At 48.9% G+C, this 24,086-nt stretch overlaps 1 protein-coding gene across 1 annotated transcript in view; it reads right to left on the reverse strand.

Annotated features, from left to right (window-relative positions):
* The window catches only part of GPR35 (G protein-coupled receptor 35), a 9,501-nt gene extending 5,257 nt beyond the window's left edge, over positions 1-4,244 (reverse strand). Inside the window, exon 1 of the mRNA XM_046643778.1 lies at positions 4,149-4,244. The gene's annotated coding sequence lies outside the window, so the exon portion shown is untranslated. The remainder of the gene's footprint in view (positions 1-4,148) is intronic.
* Between the last annotated feature and the right edge of the window lie 19,842 nt (positions 4,245-24,086).

Genomic DNA, 24,086 nt, shown 5'->3' on the forward strand with positions numbered 1-24,086 from the left:
CCCATCACACCCTCAGCCCACTCTGAGACCCCCATCACACCCTCAGCCCACTCTGAGACCCCCATCACACCCTCAGCCCGCTCAGAGACCCCTGGGCCCACGGTTGGCACTGACCTGCTGTCAGCCTGGGTTTCCCTGGCTCATCCGTCTGCCTCTGAGCTGGAAGCCGGTGCAGGGACTGCCTAGAGAGCGATGGGGAAGCAGAGCTGGGGAGGGCCAGCCCCTAGGCCGGGGGACTCCTTAAGGCGGCAGGTGGCGGGCGTACTGACGACAGCAAGGTGGGGTGACGGGCTCTCTGCTGCCCATGCCAGCCCAACCCAGGGCTGCTGGGGCGAATTTCTGGCATGGGAAGTGGGCGGCCAGTGGCCACCTGTGTCAGTACGTCCAGACAGCCAGCCTGCTTACTAAGACAGAGCATGTGTCAGGAAACCTGAGAGGGCAGGCCTAGACCACTTCCCCAGCCGTCTCCACCGTCATCTGTGGGAAGCGCCGGGCCCTCCCCAGAGCAGGGGGGTCGGGTCCCCTGCGCCCGCGCCCAGCATCCTGGAAGGGAGGCCTCACACTCACTGTGCTACGCGCCCTCACACACACCAATGCTGCTGGGGTGACCCGCCAACATCTGTGGATGCACCCACTCACGTGGCCAGCGGCCAGCAATCAAAACCCAGACGGATCGACTTCCTGCCACTCCACTGTAGCCCGCTGGCTCTGCCCTCACCTCCACCAGCTGCCCCTCCTCAAGCCTTCTTTCCAGACCACCCCTCCATCATCCAGTCTAGAATGTTCTCCACGCCCCCCCACCCCCGCCCCGACTCCTCCAGGCCTTCATGGGGCATTCTCTGTGGCTAGCCTCTTCGCTCTGAGCTCAGGCTGGGAGAACCTGCTCAACGGGGTTTCCAACGCCCTTCCTGCAGACCACCCCAGCCCTGTGCACCCTGAGGGCAGGGACCCCACAGCACCTGACTACAGCATCTCTTCCTGGAGACCGCGAGGGGTCAGGAGAGATCCCATCCCACCTCTGTCCATTTACAGAGGTAGAAACTGAAACCCAGAGAAGGGGAGTGGCTGGCCCAGGCTTTCTGACCTGGGACCAGGCCTCCCTGCCCAGAGGCCCCTGAGGAGGGGCCTGGCCTCCACCGTTCTCCTCCACAGCAGACCCAGGCACAGCCCTCCAGATCCAGGCCTGGCGGGGGTCCCATGGCCGGCTCCTCCCCTGCCTCCCCCGCTCCATCTCCGTCCAGCCCCCCTCCTGGCTCCTCTGCACCCATCTCTAGTGCCCCACCCTGTCTGGTTTCTTCATAGAATTTCTCATGAATTAAAATAGCTCTTCTTGTGTACTTAGTTTTCGCGTGTGGCCAGGACCCTGCCTGCTCTGGGCCGTGTCACGGCCTGGCACACTGTAGGGCCTCAATAAAGTGTGTGAACCAGTTGGAGGCAGCCCTGATGGGAGATTCTGGCCCCAGAGAATGAGCAGGATTCTGGGCTCCCAGCAGACGCTCCATAGTCATTAAACGTTAGGGCCACAGGCTCAGAAACGCTCTGCCTGGGTGGGATGGGGCATCGGCCTCCGTGAACCCCCCCTCTACTGGCCACACTGCCGGCTGGCTCCCAGTGGAGGGATGGGGGCTGCTCAGGGCAGGGCCGGGTCCCTTCCTCAAGGCCCACGGGATGCCCAGGGTCCCAGAGGCTGGGCCACGCTGGGGAGGCTTCAGGTTCCCGACCAGGCCCATCCTTGCTATGGGGCAGCCTCAAAACCCCAGTCACAACCCTCTGCGGAGGGGGACTCCGCCGGCCTCCGCTTGGGCAGCCCTCCATCTTTGAGGCCCCCCTCCCGTGCCAGCCATGCCCTGCTGCGGTCCCACTGCCCTCTCCTGCTTCACACCTGCTGCTCCTGTGTACGGCGGGGGTCTGGGCACTGGTCTGAAGAGGATTCTCCTTGCCCCTTCCTCCTGGCCACCACCCCTCTGAATAGCTGGGTTGGAAAGAAAAGGGCTGCTGGCGAGTGAGATATGCATCACTGCCCCATCTCCATAAACCTTCATGGGAAGTGCGCCAGGGGAGGCTGAGTCACCCCAGAGGAGGCGGCCCAGAGAGCAGCCCAGGACACCCTGCAGACGCCGGGAGCTCCTGCCCCCCACCCCGAGCCCCCTCATCTGGGTGGCAGTGCCCCCCACGCCCGCCTGGGTGCCATGAGGAAACAAAGCCCTGAGGGGTGGATTCAGGACCCCAGCCTTGGAAGAGGCCAAAGGACACTGAAGACACCCAGGTAAGGGGTCCCTAGAGGCACCGCACCTGGGCTCTCCTCCCCGGGCTAAACTCTGCGTCCACTCTGACCTCACTCTGTGCTCTGGTCTGCTCCCTATTCCTGCCCGTCCTTGCCACCTCATGTGTGGGCAAGCGCTGGACATGGCAGGAGACAGGGACCGCCCAGGGGGGTCCCTCGCACAGAGGGAGCATGCACTCACACGGGATATGCCGTGCCAAACCGCACCAGCGCCTGACGGGAACCCGTGGGGGTTCACAGATGGCGAGGCTTCTTGGAGGAGGTGGCACTTGAGCTGGGCCTGGAAGGTGCGAGGAGGCAGAGATGGGAGCAGCTTCTTGGATGATGGAAGGGCATGAGCAAGGCCCAAAGAAGGCAAGCCTGTGGCCTGGGAGTGGAGCGAGTGGGGAAGGGAGACTGCGCTGACGCTGACGGCTCCTCTTTCACAATCTCTAGCCCAGCGCTCTGCCGGCAACAGCTGGCCGGTGGGGGAGGGCGGCTTGGCTGTCTGCACGCAGATGTGACCATCTGTGTGGGCAGAGGGGAGCGCAGCAGAGTGTCCCCCCCAACCCCCCGCCAGTCTCACCACCAGTCTCGCCACTGTGGCGGCCTTCAGAGCCTGATGGAGGCGGGTCCTCCAGGAACTGCCCCCCAGGGCCACGTGGGAGCCTGAGGCAAAAGAATCGTGGTCCCACCCCCGCCTGTCTCCAGGCTGTTGATGCTTTGTTCACGCGGATTTCCGCATTAGCTTCCATGTGCTGGAATACCGCGCTGGAGGACCGGCGATCTTGATGACTGAGTTTTTGGCGGCCCCTTGGATGTTGTGCCCAAGACCAGTGCCTCACCTGCGTCACCCTGGCCCCTGCCCTATCTGGGAGCCTGGAGGGGACCAGGACCAAGGGCATTCCTGGAACCACAAGGCCTCCGGGCCCTGGGCTCGGCTATGGGCCTTGTATCCCCATGCCGCTGAGCAGAGAGGATGTGACCTTCTGTTGCTACCAGCACTTTCTGTTCCCCTCTTCGAAGAAATGAGGTATGGGAAACACCCCTCCCCCTCCCACTTTGGGAGGATGACGGGGAAGCCACCCGGAGGGGAAATGGGGGGAGGGGGAATGGGGACACCACTGCGGGGAGGGCGGATGGAGGCGTGGGGCGAGTCCCATTCGGCCCTGCTCTCCTGCTCTCACAGCCCCTTCCAGCCTCCTCCAGGCTCCTCATGCCACACCAGCTCCTGCTTACTCTCAGGCTGGCCATTGTGCCTCCCACCTCACAGGAAAATGAGGCTCCATCCGAAGGAAACATCCTCGAACTCCACCCCAAACCTGAGCCCCTGCCGCCCCCTCCCCAGGCACTGTCTCCCACTAGCAAGGCCCCACACTGCTCACTTACCCATTCATTCATTCATTCAATCATGCATGCATGCATTCAGCAAATATGACTGAGCGTGGAGGGTGCTGCTGAGGATAAGAGTGGGGGGCAGGAGGGGCCAGGGTTGAGGGATCCTCCCAGCAGCACACCCTCAGGGGCTGGCTGTGCCTAGGGATGGGGGACAAAGTGGCTTGGTTTGGGTCCACTGGTCAGGAGGGGTCACGAAAAGGTCATGAGAGGTCATGAAAAGGTTATGTAGAGGGCATGAGAGGCCCTGAGGGGGTCCTGAGGGGGTCCCGAGGCTCTGCTAGTTTGGCAGTTCCCGCCTGTGGTGTCCTGGTCACGTGGCAGGGTGGGCAGCATGGGGGCAGAGGGGCTGAGGGGGAACTCGGGGCTGCCCGCCCTGGTCCCAGCCCCACCCCCCCAGAGTCCCACCCCAGCCACAGTGCCCCTCCGTGCTCTCTCCTGCCCACTCTGTCCCCTTGGACAGCCCCTCCTCCAGCGGGCACTTGCTCACCCGACAGCTCCCTCCGCCGCCTGCTCCCTGCTTCACGCAGCTGCTCTGGGACGCTGGCGGTGGCAGTGCTGGGCCGCTGGTTCCTGCTCCAGGCAGCCTCCTTTCCCGCAGCTGTCCTCTGAGTGCTCCTCTGCCCTGCAGGCCTCCTTCCCCTTTCTCCACCTCAGACTCTGACTGCAGGCTGCTCCTCCCTCCGCCAGGCGGTCTCACCCCAGCCCCGCTCCACGGCAGCCTCAAGCACCTGCTGGGGCTCCTGTGGCCCTGCTCTTGAGCAGGGACCTTGGCCGAGAAGGCTGAGGGGCAGAGTGCATCTTGCCCGGCTTCAAAGTCAACCGTGAGTGTCCAGTAGCAGAGCAGAAGAGCGAGTCTGCCTTTGAGACGGGCAGGGTCTCCCCACCCGGCCCCCAGGGCAGTGGGCCTTCAGCCTTGGCTGGTTTGAGCCAGTCGGTCCAGGTTGGGTCCAAGAAGTGGGGCATTTAACCTGTGCCCCAAGAGACACTGAGGCAGCAGGTGCCCACTGCCCTTGAGAAACACTCTGCTGAGGGTCCTCCCCTTAAGCCTCCCTGGACCCCCAGCCTTCTGAGACACTTTTTCTGGAGGCTGGGCAAGATGCCAACTGATAGAGATGGGACAAAGAGCTCACAGAACAGGAAATGTAAAACGGATCCTTAAAGATACGAAAAGATGCTGTCGCGTCACCCTGACAGTTGGCTTTTCTTTTTGTAATGCAAGTGCTGAGGCATCTGTTACAAAGATGGCCATCTCAAATATGCTCTTTGCCACCCACACGAGAAAGAGCCAGCCCCCACCCCGACCTTGTTTTAGAGGTCTTGCTTGATTTCCATAACTGACCGCTGGGTTTTTTTTCTCTTTCCGTGCTTTAAATTTCCACTCTCTGTTTTAAATTCGCCAGTAAAGAGTGAGCCCTGAAAACCCTAGACCCCCACACTTGACCCCAATTTAAGAGCAGAAACCCAGGCCTATGCTGTCTCTCTCCCTGCGAGCTTGCTGTGTGGCCCCAGGTGTGCTGTGTAATTTCCAGGGCCTGTACGTAATAAGCCTTTACTTTTTAAAAGTTTCCTGATGGTTATTGCTGAAGGGCGTCTTGCAATCATAATAAGAACTGCAAAGGCTGGTCTAGCCATAACACTTGTTATTGACAGGCTGAGACCGGCACACAACAGACCCTCAATGTACTCCTAACAAGAAAAGGACAAATTAAAAGTCCATTGCAATACCGTTCCTCCCCTGTCAGATGGGCAAAATCCAAGAGTTTGACAACCATCTGGGGGGGACGACATCCTCAGATGTTACCTGTTGACATTTAACATGGTCCGAACCCCCGTGGAGGGGATTTGGCAGTATCCAGCAACGTTAGAGCCGCACTGCTCTTCGACCCAGTAATCCCACCTCTAGGTGTCTATTCCACACACAGCCGGCTAGAACTAGGGCAGATGCTGGATGGGCTCTTCCTCGGAGCACGGTTGAGGAGCACCAGCCTGGAAACCACTCAGGCGTCTCTCCATAGAGCTCTGGTTGCATGAAGTATGTCCACCCACACCATGGAGCGCTGAGCGGGCATCAAAAGGAAGGAGAAATATCTCTATACACTACTGCGTGGTTGTCTCCAGGACATATCGCTAAGCGAACAAAAGGCTATTGATGCTTATCTATTTATGTAGGGCCAGCAGCTTATATTTTCACAAATGGAAGGATAAGCCATAAAATTTGTTTTAAATTAAATTGCTACCTATAGGGAACAGGTGGAAAGGAGGTGAAGGGAGACAGGGACAGAAATGAGACTTCTGTGAATATACCTTGGTTTGTAGATTTGGCTTTAGAACCAACGTAAATATTTACATAATTACTAAATTAAATTAAATTAAGTTACATTTGAAAAGAGTTCTTAAATTTGAAAGCAAGATGAAACTAATTAACTTGCATCATCAGTCGGTAGCATAAACCTACCAACTCTTCAAAGTGATTTTAAAATCCAGGATTTTGACTGTAGATCTGGATAGCTTGGGCACAAAAAGAATGGCAAAAGTGTTTCATTTTCTGTAAACATTTTCCAAATAATTTTAAAAGTTTTGTCTGTACACCTATATAACCCTAGGATTTTAAAAGTACATAAAAACATCTTAAACTGTTTCCAGTAATCATGCCACTGATGATAGTGTTGGTATTGTTATTTTGAGATTATTGAGTTACGGGATAAAACAAATGAATAATTACGTTGGGCACTGTTGAGATTTCTGGTGTAGGGGAGAGGAGATGCAGATGTATTATCAATCAGCTCAAGTAAAAACCACATAGATCTGAATTTGAGTGAAAAGTGTCAGTATGTACTTGTACTGTGTCTTAGCTTAAAAAGAAATCTTCTAAGTTCTCTCCACCAACAAGGCCTAAAAATAAGCATGCCTACCATCCAGACTGTGGTCTCTACATACCATTTCTCTGGAAGGGGAAGAGGGCTCCTGAGAGAAGAGGATGCTTCCCGGTCTGGGTTGGGAAATATATAAGACGAGCCTGGAATAGCTTGTCACACCAGAGAACAAAGCGGATCACAGCTGTTGGCCAACGTCAGAGGGGCTCGGGAGTCAATTCAAGATTCAAGTTCACCCCTTGGGCCAAAGGTGGGATGATTTGAATATCAATAAGGAGAAGAATTTCAATGAACTTGAACACAAAAAAATGCTTAAATCCACAAAGCTGTAATTATACTTCAAAAGAAAAACCCTCAATCACTTTATGAAGTGGTCTTGCCAAAACCAAAAATGACACTTGAAGCTGATGAAGCATCTGGAGCCAACCACCCAGTGGCAGGAGCTAGAGAGGGCAGGGAACACAGTCAGTGACACTCCAGGGTGCAATCTGCTGACTCCAGGCTGTGGGCCACTCCACAGGGCAAGGCGCCAAGAACAAGAGTCAAGAGGGCGATGAGGGGATGGAGGAGAAGCCTGGGGCTTAAGAGGCTTGACGACACATCAGTGGGTGGAGGGTGTGGATGTTATCTGGATCCTTTGAGCTGCTGGTGCCCAGGTGGCCAATTAGGATGTTGAGACCAACTGCAATGGGGAAAATGTGAAGACTGACTGTGTGTTTGATTAAAGTCATCTTCATTTTTTGGGTAGGTGTGGTCCTAGAATCATGCTCATGTGTTTTTAAAAGTCCTTATTGGAGGGTGACATCAGCTTCATGGCGGAGTGAGTTGTTCCCTTTGTTTCTTCCTGCTAAGTTACAATCAAATGGACATCCTTTGACCAACAAAGGATTCCCTATACAGCACAACAGGACACCTAAGAGATCCATGCAGCTATCCATCTGAAGGTGGGTGGACTGGACCCCTAGGAAGCACTGGAACTAGGGGAGCAGCCCTTCCCCTTCCCCAAGTGGCAGCAATCCAGGGTCCAGAACCTCATGCAGTGGCCTTCATGATTGTGAGTGGAGGCAAGGGTGGCCCAGCTTGCACACAATGGCTGGCAGAGCAGCAGCAGCAGTGGCCAGACATGTACCAGTGTGAGAAGACAGGGCAGGGGCAGAAAAAACAGCCCCTACTCCCCCCCGCCTAGCAGTGGCAGGTGGAACCTGAGACCAGAAGGGTCAGGAACCACAGCAGAACTGGTGACCCAGCCCCCAGCAGATGCATCCCTGACACCAGCTCCACTAGCAGCAGGGGCTGCATACAAGTCCCCAGGACACCACTAGCAACAGTGACACCCATGAACCAAGCACCCCTGGCAGCAGTGCAACCAGCACCCCAGATAACCCAGAAGCAGCAGCACAGGTGGAGCAGGTGACAGCAGCATCTGAACCCATAGAGAGCCAGTGGAGGAACACAAGCACAAGACCCAAGCGACCCTGGATGCAGCAGAAGTGCTCACAGCCTGGTGACCCTGGTGGTGACACCTGAGACTGCAGCAACATCGTAAGCAGAAAGGCCCCAGCAACCCCAGAGGCACAAGCAGTACAAGGAGGGCAGGGATGACCCCTCTGGCAGAAGCAGTGGAGGGTGAAAAGTGCAAGCTCTCACATACAACCAGAAGCAGCTCAGAACCAAAGTAACCAGAGCCTCACCCAAATAAGAAAGGTGTTTACTCCCACAGATGTGCCGGCAGAGGATCAGTTCAAGTGCCATGAAGAACTCTAGCAACACGGCAGAACAGAGAGAATGACAACTCTCCAGGAACCAAACCTGAAGTCACAGAAGACTACAGTATAACTGACAGAAAATTCAAAAAAGCTGTCATGAAGAAGTTCTATGAGTTAAAAGAAAACTCAGAAAGACAGTTCAGGGAGCTCAGGAATAAAATTAATGAACAGAAGGAACACTTCGCCAAAGAGACTGAAGCTTTAAAGAAATACCAAACAGAAATTCTAGATATGAAGAAGACAATTAATGAGATTAAAAAAAATAATGTAGAAAACATTAAAAATAGAGCAGACCTTATGGAGGAGAGAATTGATGAGCTGGAGGACAGAAACCTAGGAATGATTCAGGCATAGGAGGAGAGAGAACTAAGATTTTAAAAATGAAGAAATTCTGGGAGAAATATGAGACAATTAGGAAAAGTAACATAAGGATTACAGGTATTGCAGAGGGAGAAAGGAGCTGTGAGTTTATTCAAAGAAATAATAGCTGAGGTCTTCCCAAACCTGGGGAAAAAAACAGACATGCAAGTACATTAAGCTAACAGAACTCCGAATTACATCAATGCAAAAGACCTTCTCCAAGGCATAGAATATTAAAACTGTCAAAAGTCAATGACAAAGAGAAAATATTAAGGCCAGTAAGAGAGAAGAAAATAACCTACAAAGGGATCCCCATTAGGCTTTCAGCAGATTTCTCTGCAGAAACCTTACAGGCTAGGAGAGAGTGGAATGATACACTCAAAATACTGAAAGACAAAAACTATCTGGCAAGAATCCTCTATCCAGCAAAATTATCCTTCAGAAATGATGGAGGAATAAAGGCTTTCCCAGACAAACAGAGGCTGAGGGAGCTCATCGCCACTAGACCCACCTTCCAAGAAATGATGAAGGGAGCCCTCCTACCTGAAACAAAAAGGGAAAGGTTTACAGAGCTCGGAGCAGGGAGATGAATAGACAGACAAGATCAGAAAATTACAGGTCTCTATCTGAACAGGTTAGCAAACCCTTTTTTTCCCCCCAAAGGTCTTTTGTTTTTTTTAAAGATTGGCACCTGAGCTAACAACTGTTGCCAATCTTCTTTTTGTTTTTTCTCCCTTTTCTCCCCAAATCCCCCCAGTACATAGTTGTATATTTTAGTTGTGGGTCCTTCTAGTTGTGGCATGTGGGGCGCCACCTCAGCACGGCCTGATGAGCGGTGCTGTGTCCGTGCCAAGGATCCGAACGAGTGAAACCCTGGGCCACTGAAGTGGACCACACGAACCCAACCACTAGGCCACAGGGCCAGCCCCTAACAGACCCTTAATTATAACATAAAGGATAAAGGGAAGGAAAGCATTAAAAATAACTATAAACACTTCAATTTTCTCCAACACAGAAAAGAATAATTTGTGACAACAAAAACATAGAAGGGGAAGAGAAAAGGATGGAACTGAAGAGGCTAATGGAGATAAGAGGCTATCAGAAAAGACTATCTCATCTATGAAATCTTTTATATGAACCTCATGGTAACTACAAAACAAAAAATCAGAGCAGAGTCACAAATCACAAATAAAGAGAAAACCATCACAGAAGACCACCAAACTGAAAGGGCAGACAGAAATACAAGGAAAAAGAAACAGTGGAAATATAGAACACCAGAAAACAAAAGATAAAATGGCAGTGTTATGTCCTCATGCATCAATAATCACTCTAAATGTAAATGGATTAAATTCAGCAGTCAAAAGACACATAGTGGCTGGATGGATTAAAAAATGAGACCCAAAAATATGCTACCTCCAGGAAACACATCTCAGCTCTAAAGACAAAATAGGCTCAGAGTGAAGGGATGGAAGATGATACTCCAAGCTAATGGCAAGCAAAAGAAAGTGAGTGTGGCCATACTTATACCAGACAAAGCAGACGTCAAGACAAAAAAGATAACAAGAGACAAAGATCAGCATTATATAATGACAAAGGGGAAATCCTACCAATAATACATAATACTTATTAACATATATGTGCCAAATACAGGAGCACCAAAGTATATAGAGAAACTATTAACAGACCTAAAAGGAGAAATTGACAGTAACACAATAATAGTTGGGGACCTTAATGCCCCACTTATGTCAATGGATAGATCATCCAGACAGAAAGTAAACAAGAAAACAGTGGCCTTAAATAAAACACTAGGCCAGATGGACTTACTAGATAATATAGAACATTCCATCCCAAAACAGCAGAATATATGCTCTTCTCAGTGCACATGGAACATCTCAAAATAGACCATATGTTGGGAAACAAAGCAAGCCTTAAGAAATTTTAAAACATTGAAATCATATCAAGCATCTTTTCCAACCACAATGCTATGAAACTAGAAATCAACAAAAAGAAAAAAGCTGGGAAAATCATAAATATGTGGAGATTAAACAACACACCACTGAAAAACTATTGGATCAATGAAGAAATCAAAGGAGAAATAAAAAAATATCTGGATACAAATGAAAACAAAAACACAACATACTAAAAGGACTAGGATGCAGCAAAAGCAGTACTAAGAGGAAAATTTATAGCAATACAGACCTCCCTCAAGAAATAAGAAAAATCTCAGGCCAGCCTGGTGGCACAGCATTTAAGTTCACATGTTCCATTTCAGTGGCCCAGGGTTCACTGGTTTGGATCCCAGGTGTGGATCTATGCCCTGCTTGTTAGGCCATGCTGTAGCAGGCATCCCACATATAAAGTAGAGGAAGATGAGCACAGATGTTACCTCAGGGCCAGTCTTCCTCAGCAAAAAGAGGAGGATTGGCGGCAGCTGTTAGCTTAGGGTTAATTTGCCACAAAAAAAAAAGAAGACAGAAAGAAAAATCTCAATAAACAAGCTTATATTATACTTAAAAGAACTAGAAAAAGAAGAACAAACAAAGCCCAAAGTCAGTAGAAGGAAGGAAATAATTAAAATCAGAGTAGATATAAACAAAATAGAGACTAAACAAACAATAGAAAAGATCAATGAAACAAGGAGCTGGTTCTTTAAGAAGATAAACAAAATTGACAACCCCTTAGCCAGACTCACTAAGAAAAAAAGAGAGAAGACTCAAATAAATAAAACCAGAAATGAAAGAGGAGAAATTACAACGGACACCTCAGAAATACAAAGGATTATAAGAGAATACTATGAAAAGGTATATGCCAATAAACTTGACAATCTAGAAGAAATGGATAAATTCTTAGAATCACACAACCTCCCAAAACTGAATCAAGAAGAAATAGAGAATCTGAGACCAATCACAAGTAAAGGGATAGAAAGAGTAGCAAAAAACTCCCAAGAAACAAAAGTCCAGGACCAGACAGCTTCTCTAGTAAATTCTACCAAACACTCAAAGAAAATTTAATTCCTATTCTTCTCAAATCTTTCTGATGGGGGCTGGCCCCGAGGCCAAGTGGTTAAGTTCGCATGCTCTGCTTCGGTGGCCCAGGGTTTCGCTGGTTCGGATCCTGGGTGCAGACATGGCACCACTCGTCAGGCCATGCTGAGGCAGTGTCCCACATGCCACAACTGGAAGGACACACAACTAAAATATACAACTATGTACTGGGGGGATTTTGGGAGAAAAAGCAGAAAAAAAAAAGACTGTCAACAGTTGTTAGCTCAGGTGCCAATCTTTAAAAAAAAAAAAATCGTTCTGAAAAATTGAAGAGGATGGGATGCTTCCTAACTCATTTTATGAGGCCAGCATTACCCTGATATCAAAATTAGACAAGGACAACACAAAAAAGGAAAATTACATGCCAATATTGCTGATGAACATAGATGCAAAAATCCTCAACAAAATATTAGCAAACTGAATACAGCAATACATTAAAAGGGTCATACACCACGATCAAGGGGATTTATACCAGGGATGCAGGGATGGTTCAATATCTGCAAATCAATCAATGTGATACACCACCTTAACAAAATGAGGAATAAAAATCACATGATGGGCTCAATAGATGCAGAGAAAGCATTTGACAAGATGCAGCATCCATTTATGATGAAAACTCTTAATAAAATGGGTAGAGAAGGAAAGCACCGCCACATAATAAAGGCCATCTATGACAAACCCACAGCCAACAGCAAACTCAATGGGGAAAAACTGAAAGCCATCCCTCCGAGAACAGGAAAAAGACGAGGATGCCCACTCTCACCACTCTTATTCAAAATAGTACTGGAGGTTTTAGCAAGAGCAATTAGGCAAGAAAAATAAATAAAAGGGATCCAAATAGGAAAGGAAGAAGTAAAACTGTCACTGCGTGTAGATGGCTTGATTCTCTATATAGAAAACCCTAAAGAATCCACCAAAAACTGTCAGAAATAATCCACAGACACAGCAAGGCCGCTGGGCACAAAATCCACATGCAAAAATCAGCTGCCTTTCTATACACTAATAACACACTAGCAGAAAGAGAAGTCAAGAAGACAATCCCATTTACAATCACAACAAAAAGCACAAAATACTGACGAATAAATTTAACCGAGGAGGTGAAAGCCCTGTACATTGAAAACTCTAGGAGATTATTGAAAGAAATTGAAGAAGACGTAAGAAAGGGAAAAGTATTCCATGCTCACGGATTGGAAGCATAAACATAGTTAAAGCGTCCATGTTACCTAAAGCAATCTACAGAGTCAATGTAATTCCAATCAGAATCACAATGACATTCTTTATGGAAACAGAACAAAGAATCCTAAAATTCATATGGAACAACAAAAGATCCCAAATAGCCAAAGCAATCCCTAGGAAAAAGAACAAAGTTGGAAGCATCACACTCCCTGAATTCAAATTATATTACAAAGCTATGGCAGTCAAAACAGCATGGTACTGGCAGAAAAAGAGACACACAGATCAATGGAACAGAATTGAGAGCCCAGAAATAAAGCCACACATCTACAGACAGTTAATCTTTGACAAAGGAGCCAAGAACATACAATGGAGAAAGGAAAGTCTCTCCAATAAATGATGTTGGGAAAACTGGACAGCAATGTGCAAAAGAAGGAAGGTAGACCATTATCTTACACCATACACAAAAATTAACTCAAAATGGACTAAAGACTTGAATTTAAGACCTGAAACCATAAAAATCCTAGAAGAAAATATAGTTAGTACACTCTTTGACATCAGTCTTAGCAGTGTCTTTTTGAATACCATGTCTACTTGGACAAGGGAAACAAAAGAAAAAAATGGGACTACATCAAACCAAAAAGCTTCTCCAAGGCAAAGGAAAGCCTCAACAAAATGAAAGGACAACCCACCAACTGGGAGAAAATAGTTGCAAATCACTTATCTGACAAGGGGTTAATCTCCAAAATATATAAAGAACTCATACAACTCAACAATAAAAAAGTGAAAAACCTGATTGAAAAGTGGGCAGAGGATATCAACAGACATTTTTCCAAAGAAGATATACAAATGGCCAACAGACACGTGAAAAGATGTTCAATATCACTAATTATAAGGGAAATGCAAATCAAAACTACAATGAGATGTCACCTCACACCCATCAGAATGGCTATAATCAACAAGACAAGAAATAACAAGTGTTGGAAAGGATGTGGAGAAAAGAGAAGCCTCATACACTGCTGGTGAGAATGCAAACTGGTGCAGCCACTATAGAACACAGTATGGAGATTCCTCAAGAAATTAAAAATATAAATACCATATGATCCAGCTATCCCACTACTGGGTATTTGTCCAAAGAATATGAAATCAATAATTTAAAGAGATTTATGCATCCCTATGTTCATAGCAACGTCATCCACAATAGCCAAGATGCAAAAGCAACCCAAGTGTCCATCAACAGATGAATGGATAAAGAAGATGTGGTATACAATGGAATACTACTCAGCCATAAAAAAGACAAAATCATGCCATTTACAATAAGGTGGATGGACCTTGGGAGTATTATGCTAAGTGAAATAGACAGAGAAAGACAAATACTGTATGATTTCACTCATATGTGGAAGATAAACAAACACACAGATAAGGAGAACAGATTAGTGGTTACCAGAGGGGAAGGAGTGGGGGAGGGTGAAAGAGGCAAGTGTGTGTGTGTGGTGATGGATAAAAACCAGACTACGGGCGGTGAACACGATGCAGTCTATACAGAAACTGAAATATAATAATGTACACCTGAAATTTACACAATCTTATAAACCAATATGACTTCAATAAAATTTTAAAAAAGAAAAGAAAAATTGGAGAAACATTAAAAAAAAAGTCCTTATCTTCTATTCATACTGAAATTTTTGTAAATCAAATGATATGATGTCCGGCATTTGTTTCAAAATATTCCGGTCTAGTAGAGGGAAGGGAGGTGGACAATCTCAGTTATGGTTTGATAATTGCTGAAGTTGGTGGTGAGGGGCACATGGGGCTCTTTATGTTATTCTATTTGTATCTGTTTGAAAGCATGTTTGTGACTTTTTCTTTTAACTCCATGGTAGTAGAGGAGAAGAAGATGGGGTCTTCTCCGTGGTCCTAACAGGATAAGAAATCCCTGAGAGTCAGAAGCAGGAGGGAGCACATGGCAGGAGGAAACCATGGGCCCAAATGTGCCCGGGAGAGAACTCCTGACAAACAGGGTGGCCAGGGGTTGCCTGAGCAGGAGGGCAGGGTTGCAGGGGCCAGATGGAGCTCTGGGGTGACTGCACTGGCTCTAGGCTTCATGGTGTGGTGGGTACAGTACAGCTTCCCCCTCCCGCCTGTACACACCATATACACATACCTGTGTGCATACACACATGCACACATATACACACTTAGCACACACACTTGTACATACACATATGCACGCATATATCACACACACACAGACATGCATATAAACATATGCACACATATATACACACATACAGACATGCACATGTACATATACAAGCACATATACACATGCACACACATGCAGACATGCATATAAACATATGCGCGCATACAGACGTGCACACATGCAGACATGCATATAAACATATGCACACATGTATACACATGCACACATACAGACGTGCATATATACATATGCACACATATATACACGTGAACACACATATACACACTACAGTGTCAACTCTGACAGTTGGGCTTTGTAATCCAAGCGCCTGACTAAAGCTTTGATTGCCCAGACAGCCACTTGAAGAAGGCTATCTTGAGTAAACACACCGCCAGCCACAAGACTAGTCAAAAAGCTGGGCTGCCTCCCGCCGGCCTCCTTTGCTTTAGAGATCTTGGTTGATTTCCATAACTGACCATTTGGGCCACTTGTTTTTTCTCTTCCCGTGCTTTAAATTCCTGCTTTTATGTTCTCCAACAAAAAGTGAGACCACGAAACCCTAGATCCCAACCCTAGGCGCTCACTCTTGACCCTAGCAAAGGCAGAACCCCGTGCCATGCTGTCTCTCTTTCTCTCTCCCCTCACAACCTTGCTGTGTGTTACCCCTGGCATGCCTCGGATGGTCCAGGGCTTCTAAGTAACAAACACTTTTTTCTTCCAAGTTTCCTCATGGTTACTGCTGAAGGGCGTCTTGCAATCAGAATAAGCGGTGGGTCCAGTCATGACATTGGTTTGGAAAGGGGAGATGTCTGTGGGAAGCTCCCTGGCCCAGGTGAGCGCCCCCAGGTCGTTCTAGCCCATAGCATCACTGTTGACAGGCGGGGACCGGCACAGAACACACACAGCATATGCATGTGTACGTATACACACTTGCACACACATATGTATACACACATGCATGCACGCACACACACACACTTCTGCCAAACTGCATCTATGGGAGGGGCTCATGAGTGGGGAGGCAGGACTGTGCAGCCCATGTGAGTTGGAGCCAACAGGACGGAGTACTCTGGCCTAGCCCTGCCCCACAGGCACTCACCCAAAGATGGGCACCAGCTGGGACCTACCCAACACCTGGAGACGAGACCCATTTTGTGTGGGAGTGGAAGGAACCCTGGAGCTCATGGCTCTGCTCCAGCCTGGAGAGCAGAGGTCTCCTCAGACCTGGGGGCTAGGCTGCCTCCACCGCCCACCTGGGTGCCACCTCTGCACCCCGAGCCCCAAGGCCGTGATGCATAGGTGGGAAACTAAGGCCCAGTATGGGGGGAGCGGCTCAGGGGCGCCAGGTATCCACAGAGGTGAGAACTGGAGAGTAGGCTCAGGCTCTTTCCTGGTGACTGCTTTGAGAGCTGGGAGTCTGCGGCATGAGGTTTAAGATGCCACGCATGGGGCCAGTGGGCGGGGGAAGGAGCAGCGAGGGCCCTGAGCTGGCCCCCAGACCCTGACGGGCCCTGAAGGGAGGAGGCCCAAGGAGACAGAGGAGGATGGGTGGCCAGGGTGTGCGAGTGATGGGAAAAGGGTGGTGAGGAAAGCGGGCCCTCTCTGGGGCTGGTGTTAGGGCTAGGGCGGGGTTAGGGTGAGGTCAGGGTACAGTTACGGTCAGGGTCAGGACTGTGTTGAGAGGCAGGTTAGAGCCGGGCCAAGGTCCACGTGCAGAGTCATGAAGCAAAGCTGGATTTTTCACTTGGTGCTTGTTCTCCTGAAAAATCTGAAGAGTCCAAAATTCTTTTCCCAGAGTCCTGTGTGCACACACACGCACACACATACAATTCAGGGCTGTTCATGGGCCCTACTGTCATATCTGCTCCCCCTCACCCAGAACAAGCACCCTCTGCTCTCACCATCCCCACTCCCACCCTGCTCACAGCAGGCCCACCATCCGCCAGCTTCATCCATCCTGCTCTGTCCACCTGTTCATTTCCTCCCGCACGTATTTGCGGAGCTGCGCCTCTGCTAGTCTCTGAACTGAGTACACCGCCTCCTCCTCTAGGTCGGTGACATCTGCACAGCTCCTGTTGAGGTGTGGCTTGTACTTCCAGGAAGTCAACACGGCCCGCAAATGAGGCAGGCTGGTTGGAATGCAGGGTTGTGGAAGGCCGCTCTGTCCGGCAGCCAGAGGCACGGTTTAGTGTCCCTGGAGAGGGGCAGGGACGGGGGAATCCACCCTGGGGTGTGGCTGACTGCCCGAGCAGCTCTCAGAGCAGGACTCATGAGACTGGTCACCAGGGAAGCCCTGCAGGCCGAGATGTGGGGCCACCCCTCGGCCAGCTGTCATCACTGGTCCTGCAATGCTCCACCTCCCTCCCACCTCACCCTCTGGAAAACCCTGATCCTGGATTTGGCCAACTTTTTGCCTCCTCCATGGTTCCAGCTGTCTTCCAGGCCTTGCTAGAGGCCCATGGGAGAGCTCAGGCCTCAGGAGTTCTGAAAGAGCTGTCCTCGCTCACAGCATTTATCTCCTCAAACCCCTCAGTGCTCAAGCCACTGAGATTTGGATCCCACCATGCTCAGTCCACACAGACATCTCTCGCTGAGGTCCCTTTGCTCCCATCTCACAGACCCTGACAGGCACTCGACAGGCACCATCTTACTCCACCTCTCAGCAGCATTTGGCAGAACTGAACTGTCCTAGTCTTTATTTTTAAAAACATTTAAATTAAACATTGAACAGATCTAAATGTAGACCCATACGTGTACGCAGGTAGAGAACTTCTAAACGGTAGAACTTCAGACGACCTTCAAACTCCCTTGCCCCCCACCCAAATTCTGAAACCCTCTCATGGCAGCTCCCCAGTGGTAACCACTGGGCCACCGCCTTTTTGGCTCCATGATGGCCCACTAACCTTGTTTTTCTCCTTCCTCTCAGGGTTCTCCTTTCACATCCCTGTTGTTTTCCATTTGGCCCCTAAATTGGGGTTCACTGGGGCTTGATCATGGGTCCTTTTTTTGTCCCCTCACACTCTCTATAAGCAGACTTACCCACTCCCATTGACTCAAGAATCACCCCTATGCACATGACCTCCAGCTGCCAGCTCCAGCCCAGACCTCTGGACCACACATGGAACGGCCCACTAGGCATCTTTTCTTGGATGCCTTACAAGCACTTTACGTGCCACTTGTCCCAAACTGACAACATCATCAAGCCCCTTCATCATCCCCCACACTCTAGCCTTCCTTCAAGGTTTTCCATCTGAGAGAACGATCCATCTTGTTGCCCAGGCCAGATATTTGAGCGTCATTCTTTTTTTTTTTTTTTAAGATTTTATTTTTTTCCTTTTTCTCCCCAAAGCCCTGCAGTACATAGTTGTATATTCTTCGTTGTGGGTCCTTCTAGTTGTGGCATGTGGGACGCTGCCTCAGTGTGGTCTGATGAGCAGTGCCATGTCCGCGCCCAGAATTCGAACCGACGAAACACTGGGCTCCCTGCAGCAGAGTGCGCGAACTTAACCACTCGGCCACGGGGCCAGCCCCTTGAGCGTCATTCTTGACGCAAAATTTCCCCTTCCTTCCTTTCACCCTCCCTCCTACGTCCAATCAGTCATCAATAAGGTAAATATGCATATTGTAAACCCAATAGCAACCACTGAAAAGATAAAAGAGGTATAATAAATGAGCCAATAGAAGAGAGAAAACAAAGTACTCAATCCAAAAGAGGGAAGAAAAAGATACAAAGAATAGATGAGATGAACAGAAAACAAATAGCAAGATGGTGGATTTAACCCAACTGTATCAATAATTACATTAAATGTAACTGGTCTAAACACCTCAAATAAAAGGCAAAGATTATCAGACTGGACTAAAAAAGCAAGAAGTGACACTATGCTGTCTAAATGATACTAAGTTTAAACACAGAAATAGGTTAAAAGTAAAAAAATGAAAAAAAAGTGAAAGAATGGAAAAAGATATAAAATGCAAGCACTAACCCTAAGAAAGCTGGAATGGGTACAGTAATATCAAAGTAAATTTCAATACAGGGAATCTTACCAGAGATAAAAAGGGACATTTCATAATGATAAAAGGATCAACTCAGAAGGATAAATAGACACATCCACTATTATGACAGGTTATTTTGACACTCCTCTCTTAGCAACTGAGAGGAAATCTGTAAGGATATAGTGGACTTGTACAAAATCCATCAACTTGTGCAAACTGAGATTTACAGAACAGTACACCCGGCAACAGAAGAACGTATCGTCTTTTGAAGTACACATAAGAACATTCCCCACAACAGGCCATAAAACAAGTCTCAACACAATTAAAAGGACTTAAATCATACAGCGTATGTTCTTTAAATCCAGCTCGACTAAATTAGAAATCAACAACAAAAAGACATAAAATATCTAAAGAATGCCCAAATATTTGGAAATTAAACAACGCAAGTACAATTAACTCAAAGGTCAAATAAGCAATCAAGGGAAACTAGAAAATATTTTGAACTAAATGATAATGAAAACACAAATTATCAATATTTGTGAGATAAAGCTAAGGCAATGTTTAGAGGAAAATTTATAGATTTAAACACTTATATTAGGAAAGAGAAAAGGCCTAAAATTATTGATCTGAGATTCCACTTTGGGAAGCTAGAAAACAACCACAAATGAAACCAAAGAAAGTAGAAGGAAAGAAATAAGAAAGAGTGGAAATTTAATATAATAGGAAAATAACAATCTAAAGAAAAATCAATAAAATGAAAGTTGGTTCTTTGAAAAGATCAGTGAGGTTGATAAACCTCTGGGTAAACTGATCAAGAAACAAAATCCACAAATAACTACTATGAGGAATGAAGGGGGACACATCACTTCAGATCCCACAGAATGACTGGAAGAATAATAAAGGAACATTATTGATAACTTTATGCAAGTAAATTTGACAACTTAGTTGAAATGCATAAATTTCTTAAAAGTCACAACCTCCTAAAATTTGTATAAGAAATATAAAATTTGGATAGCCTGTATCTATTAAAGTTGTTGAATTCATAACTTAAAACCTTTCCACAAAGAAAACTTCTGACCCAGATGGTGTCACTGGTGAATTCTATCGAACATATAAGTATAAAATAATAATAATCTTAAACATGTTCAGAAAATAAAGGAGGGGGAGCATCTCTGACTCCTTTTCACGGGTAAGCTTTACCCTCATACCAAAACTGGACAAAGATATTACAAGAAAGATAAATATCACGCATGGACACAGACACAAAAATCCTTAATAGAATATCAGCTAATTGAACCCAGCAATACACAGAACAAATAATACATCAAGAACAAGTATCCCAGGAATGTAAGGTCTATTTTAACATTAGAACATCAATCAATATAATTCACTACATTAATAAAATAAAGGAGAATATTTGTATAATCCTCTCAACAGATCCAAAAAAAAATCATTTGACAAAATCCAACACCCATTTATGATAGAAACTCTTAGCAAACTGGGAATAGAAGGAAAATTCCCTCAACCTGACAAAGGGCATCTACAGATGACCTAAGGACACCTCATACTCAACGGTGAAAGACCGAATGCCTTCCCACTGTGCTCAGCAACAAGGAGAGTGGCTCTCACCACTTCCATTCAAAATCCTAACCAGTGGAAATAAGGCAAGAGAAAAAATGCATTCAGATAGGAAATGAAGAACTAAAACTTTCTAGTTCCAGATATGGCATATTCGTGTATGTAGAAAATCCTAAGGAATTTACCCAACCCCTGCTCCCCAAACTATGAACTAATGAATGAATTAACAAGGTTATAGGACACAAGATTAATATACCAAAAAAGTGTGTTTCCATATACTGGCAACAAACAACTGGAAAATGAAACTAGAAACACAGTATTATTTACAAGCATCAGGAAACAAAGTACTTAAGAATAAGTGCAAAATGTGTATGCCCACAGCTACAAAACGTTGCTGAGAGAAATTAAAGAAGACCTCACAATGTTGCTGAGAGAAATTAAAGAAGACCTCACAATGTTGCTGAGAGAAATTAAAGAAGACCTCACAATGTTGCTGAGAGAAATTAAAGAAGACCTCACAATGTTGCTGAGAGAAATTGAAGATCTCACTAAATGGAGAGGTGTACCATGTTCATGGATTGGAAGGTGCCGATTCTCCTCTTATCGATCTATACACTCAAACCAATGAAGCCTCAAGCATCACGCTCTGCTGATTTTGCTTCCTGAGTGTAAGTCAACGCTGACCTCTTCTCTCAGCTTCCAGCACCCCCTGCCTAGCCATCGCCTCTCCCTTGCATGTCTGCAACAGCCTCCTGGTTGGCCCCCTACCTCCAGTCCATCCCTGAGACTCCAGCCAGAGGGAGATGCCAAATGCACACACAGCACACCCTGCTTAAAACTATGCAGTGGCTCCCCACTGCCCAAGAGATAAGACCCAAGCTCCTTAAACGCCCTCAAGGCCCTTACTTACTTCTCCAGCCTCAGCTCTTGCCATGTTCTCTGAGCCCACTTCCTGCACTGTGGGCACAGAGAGCTGCTTTCCATTCCCTGAGGGTGCCCAGCCTCTCTTCCCTGCACCTGGCTAACCCTAGGCTGGTCAAGAACCACCCCCACCCCCCCAAACATATTCTATCACCTCACTGTTGGTAACATCTAGATGACCTGAGTGCAGATGGTCCTCCCTAATGGATGGTGCGTGCCTTAAGGGCAGAGGCGCTGGGCGTCTCGGCCACATCCACAGCACCCCACATGCTCGCCAAGGGGCTTCAGAGTGAAGGAACGGTGGAGAGCAAGGTGACGGAGAGGGATGTGTAGATGCTGGGTGTCTTCTCTATGGGCTTGGGGTATGGGGATGCGCCCAGAGAGACACACACATGTGCCCCAGTCCTCCAACACCACACCTGCCCAGGCCCCAGGATCTCCCTGAGGCCTAGGACTGGCCCCTGACAGCAGCCTCAGCCCAGACCAAGCCCGTGCTGGCTCCTTACCCAGCAGCCTCACCTCCTGGCCAGTTTGGAAAGGGACCAGGAGTCACAGGCAGCTGAGGACGGCCAGGGCCTGAGCCTGGTCTGGTGTGTGCATGGGATGGGGGGGAGGTGGGAGCTTTAGGAAACTGCGCACGAGCATGCCCCTAACTAACCCTCCACGGCCCACGTTCCCAGGGACGCTGAGCGAGCAGGCCTTGCAGTCTGTGCAGACAAAGCCTGTACTTGCCGGGAACCAGAGAGGAAAGGCCAGAGGGTCCTGGCATGCACTGGACCACCTGTGGGCTGCAGCCAGAGCCCACAGCCACCGTCTAAGCTCCCCCTGGGAGGGACGGGGCCCCAGAGCTGAGCACTCCTGGGGGTTGGCGGCCTGCCCTCCAAACTCATCCTCAAAACCAGAGAATCCTCAAAACCCTCCTCCTGTCCAAGACCTCATGTTGAGCTCTTAAGACTCCCAAGTGTCCCCAGGAACAGAGTGACTCTTCCCTTCCTTTCAAAAGGCAGCAAAGCTAGCTTAAGTCTGTTAAATATTAGGGGAGAAAAAAGGTCCAGCAAAACCAAATGAGGCAGACATGGGGCACTGAGCAAGGCATGATTATGAATGAAGAGAGAGACTGAGCCAGAGACGGAGGAAGATAGAGTCCGAGAGACAGCAAAAAGGGCCCGGAGCATCTGAGAGCCTTGGCCCCAGTGCGGCAGGCCCCATCCAGCTCACTGAGGCTCCATCCTGCCTCCCACCCAGGAAGCGCTGTCCCAGCCAGGCCCCTCCCTGACTGCCCGCTCTCAGGGCACCAGGATCTCCATACTCACCTCAGGAGCTCTGCCACCCCCAAGGCCAACCCAGGCCTGGGGGAGGGAAGGCGGGCAAGGACAATGAGAGCGAAGACCCAGGACCAGGACGGGCTAGCACGCTGCTTCCACGGAGAAGGTACTGCCCGCTGTGCCTGGAGCAGGAAGTGATGAGAGAAGGAAACCAGACAGGTGGTTCAGGGCAAAGTCTGCTGAGGAAGCCCGGGAAAGGAGGTGTTCTCACCTGCACACACCCAGACCTGCCCGTCTGGGTCTGCCAGGGCCACTGGGCACGGAGGGCGGTGGTCTTCGCCCCTCTTAGTCCCCCGCTGGCAGGTCCACAGAACAGCTGGGGACCCTAGGCACCCTGAGGACCCAGGGTACTCAGCTTGGCGTGGCTGGCCACTGCCACTGGCTTCCATGGAGGCCCAGGCCAAGTCAGTCAACATAGTGGAGGGGTGAGGCAGCAGTGGGCCTGCTCTGAGACTGTCCCAGAGCCTGCCAGGGCCCTGGGGTCTGCAAGCCAAGCTCAGGCTGGGGCATCCTGCACTGGGCTTGGGGACCGTTGTCAGACGTGAGAATGCAGGCTGAGGCCAGAGGTTTCTGAGTCATCAGGAGTTCCTCTGTGGGGCAGAAGGGGTGCGGCCACTGCAGCTGGACCTGCCCAGACCCTGGGAGACCTCAGGGAGCAGGTCCACTTTCCTTTGCTCCCCTCCTCAGCAGGCTGGGCCACACTGGCCTCACCCAAGCAGGCACTTCCAGGCCAGGGACTCCAGGGCAAACCAGAGGGTGGAGTTCGGGACAGAGGGCACACTGTGAGTGTGGCCAGAGCCTGTACATGGGGACACTGAGTGTGGCCAGAGCCTGTACATGGGGACACTGAGTGTGGCCAGAGCCTGTACATGGGCCACTGAGTGTGGCCAGAGCCTGTACATGGGGACACTGAGTGTGGCCAGAGCCCAGTTATGTTTTCATCAAGCCCAAGGAACACGAGCTACTTCTGAGGTCACCCAGCTAGAGGGTGGCCATGCTGAGTGGAACCAGCTGCTGGTCGAGAATGCCCTGGGGGAAGGGTCTCCCTCGGCTCTGCCGGTTGGTGCCTCTGGTGCCTCGTGTGAAGGGCTCATGTACAGAGGTGCAGACCGGGGAGGGGGCCGAGCGCTCAGGGCACGGGGACCACATCTGATCGCGCTCCCACAGATGCTCAGCTTCCTCTGGC

This window comes from Equus quagga, chromosome 17, assembly GCF_021613505.1.
Source record: "Equus quagga isolate Etosha38 chromosome 17, UCLA_HA_Equagga_1.0, whole genome shotgun sequence".
NCBI lineage: Eukaryota > Metazoa > Chordata > Mammalia > Perissodactyla > Equidae > Equus > Equus quagga.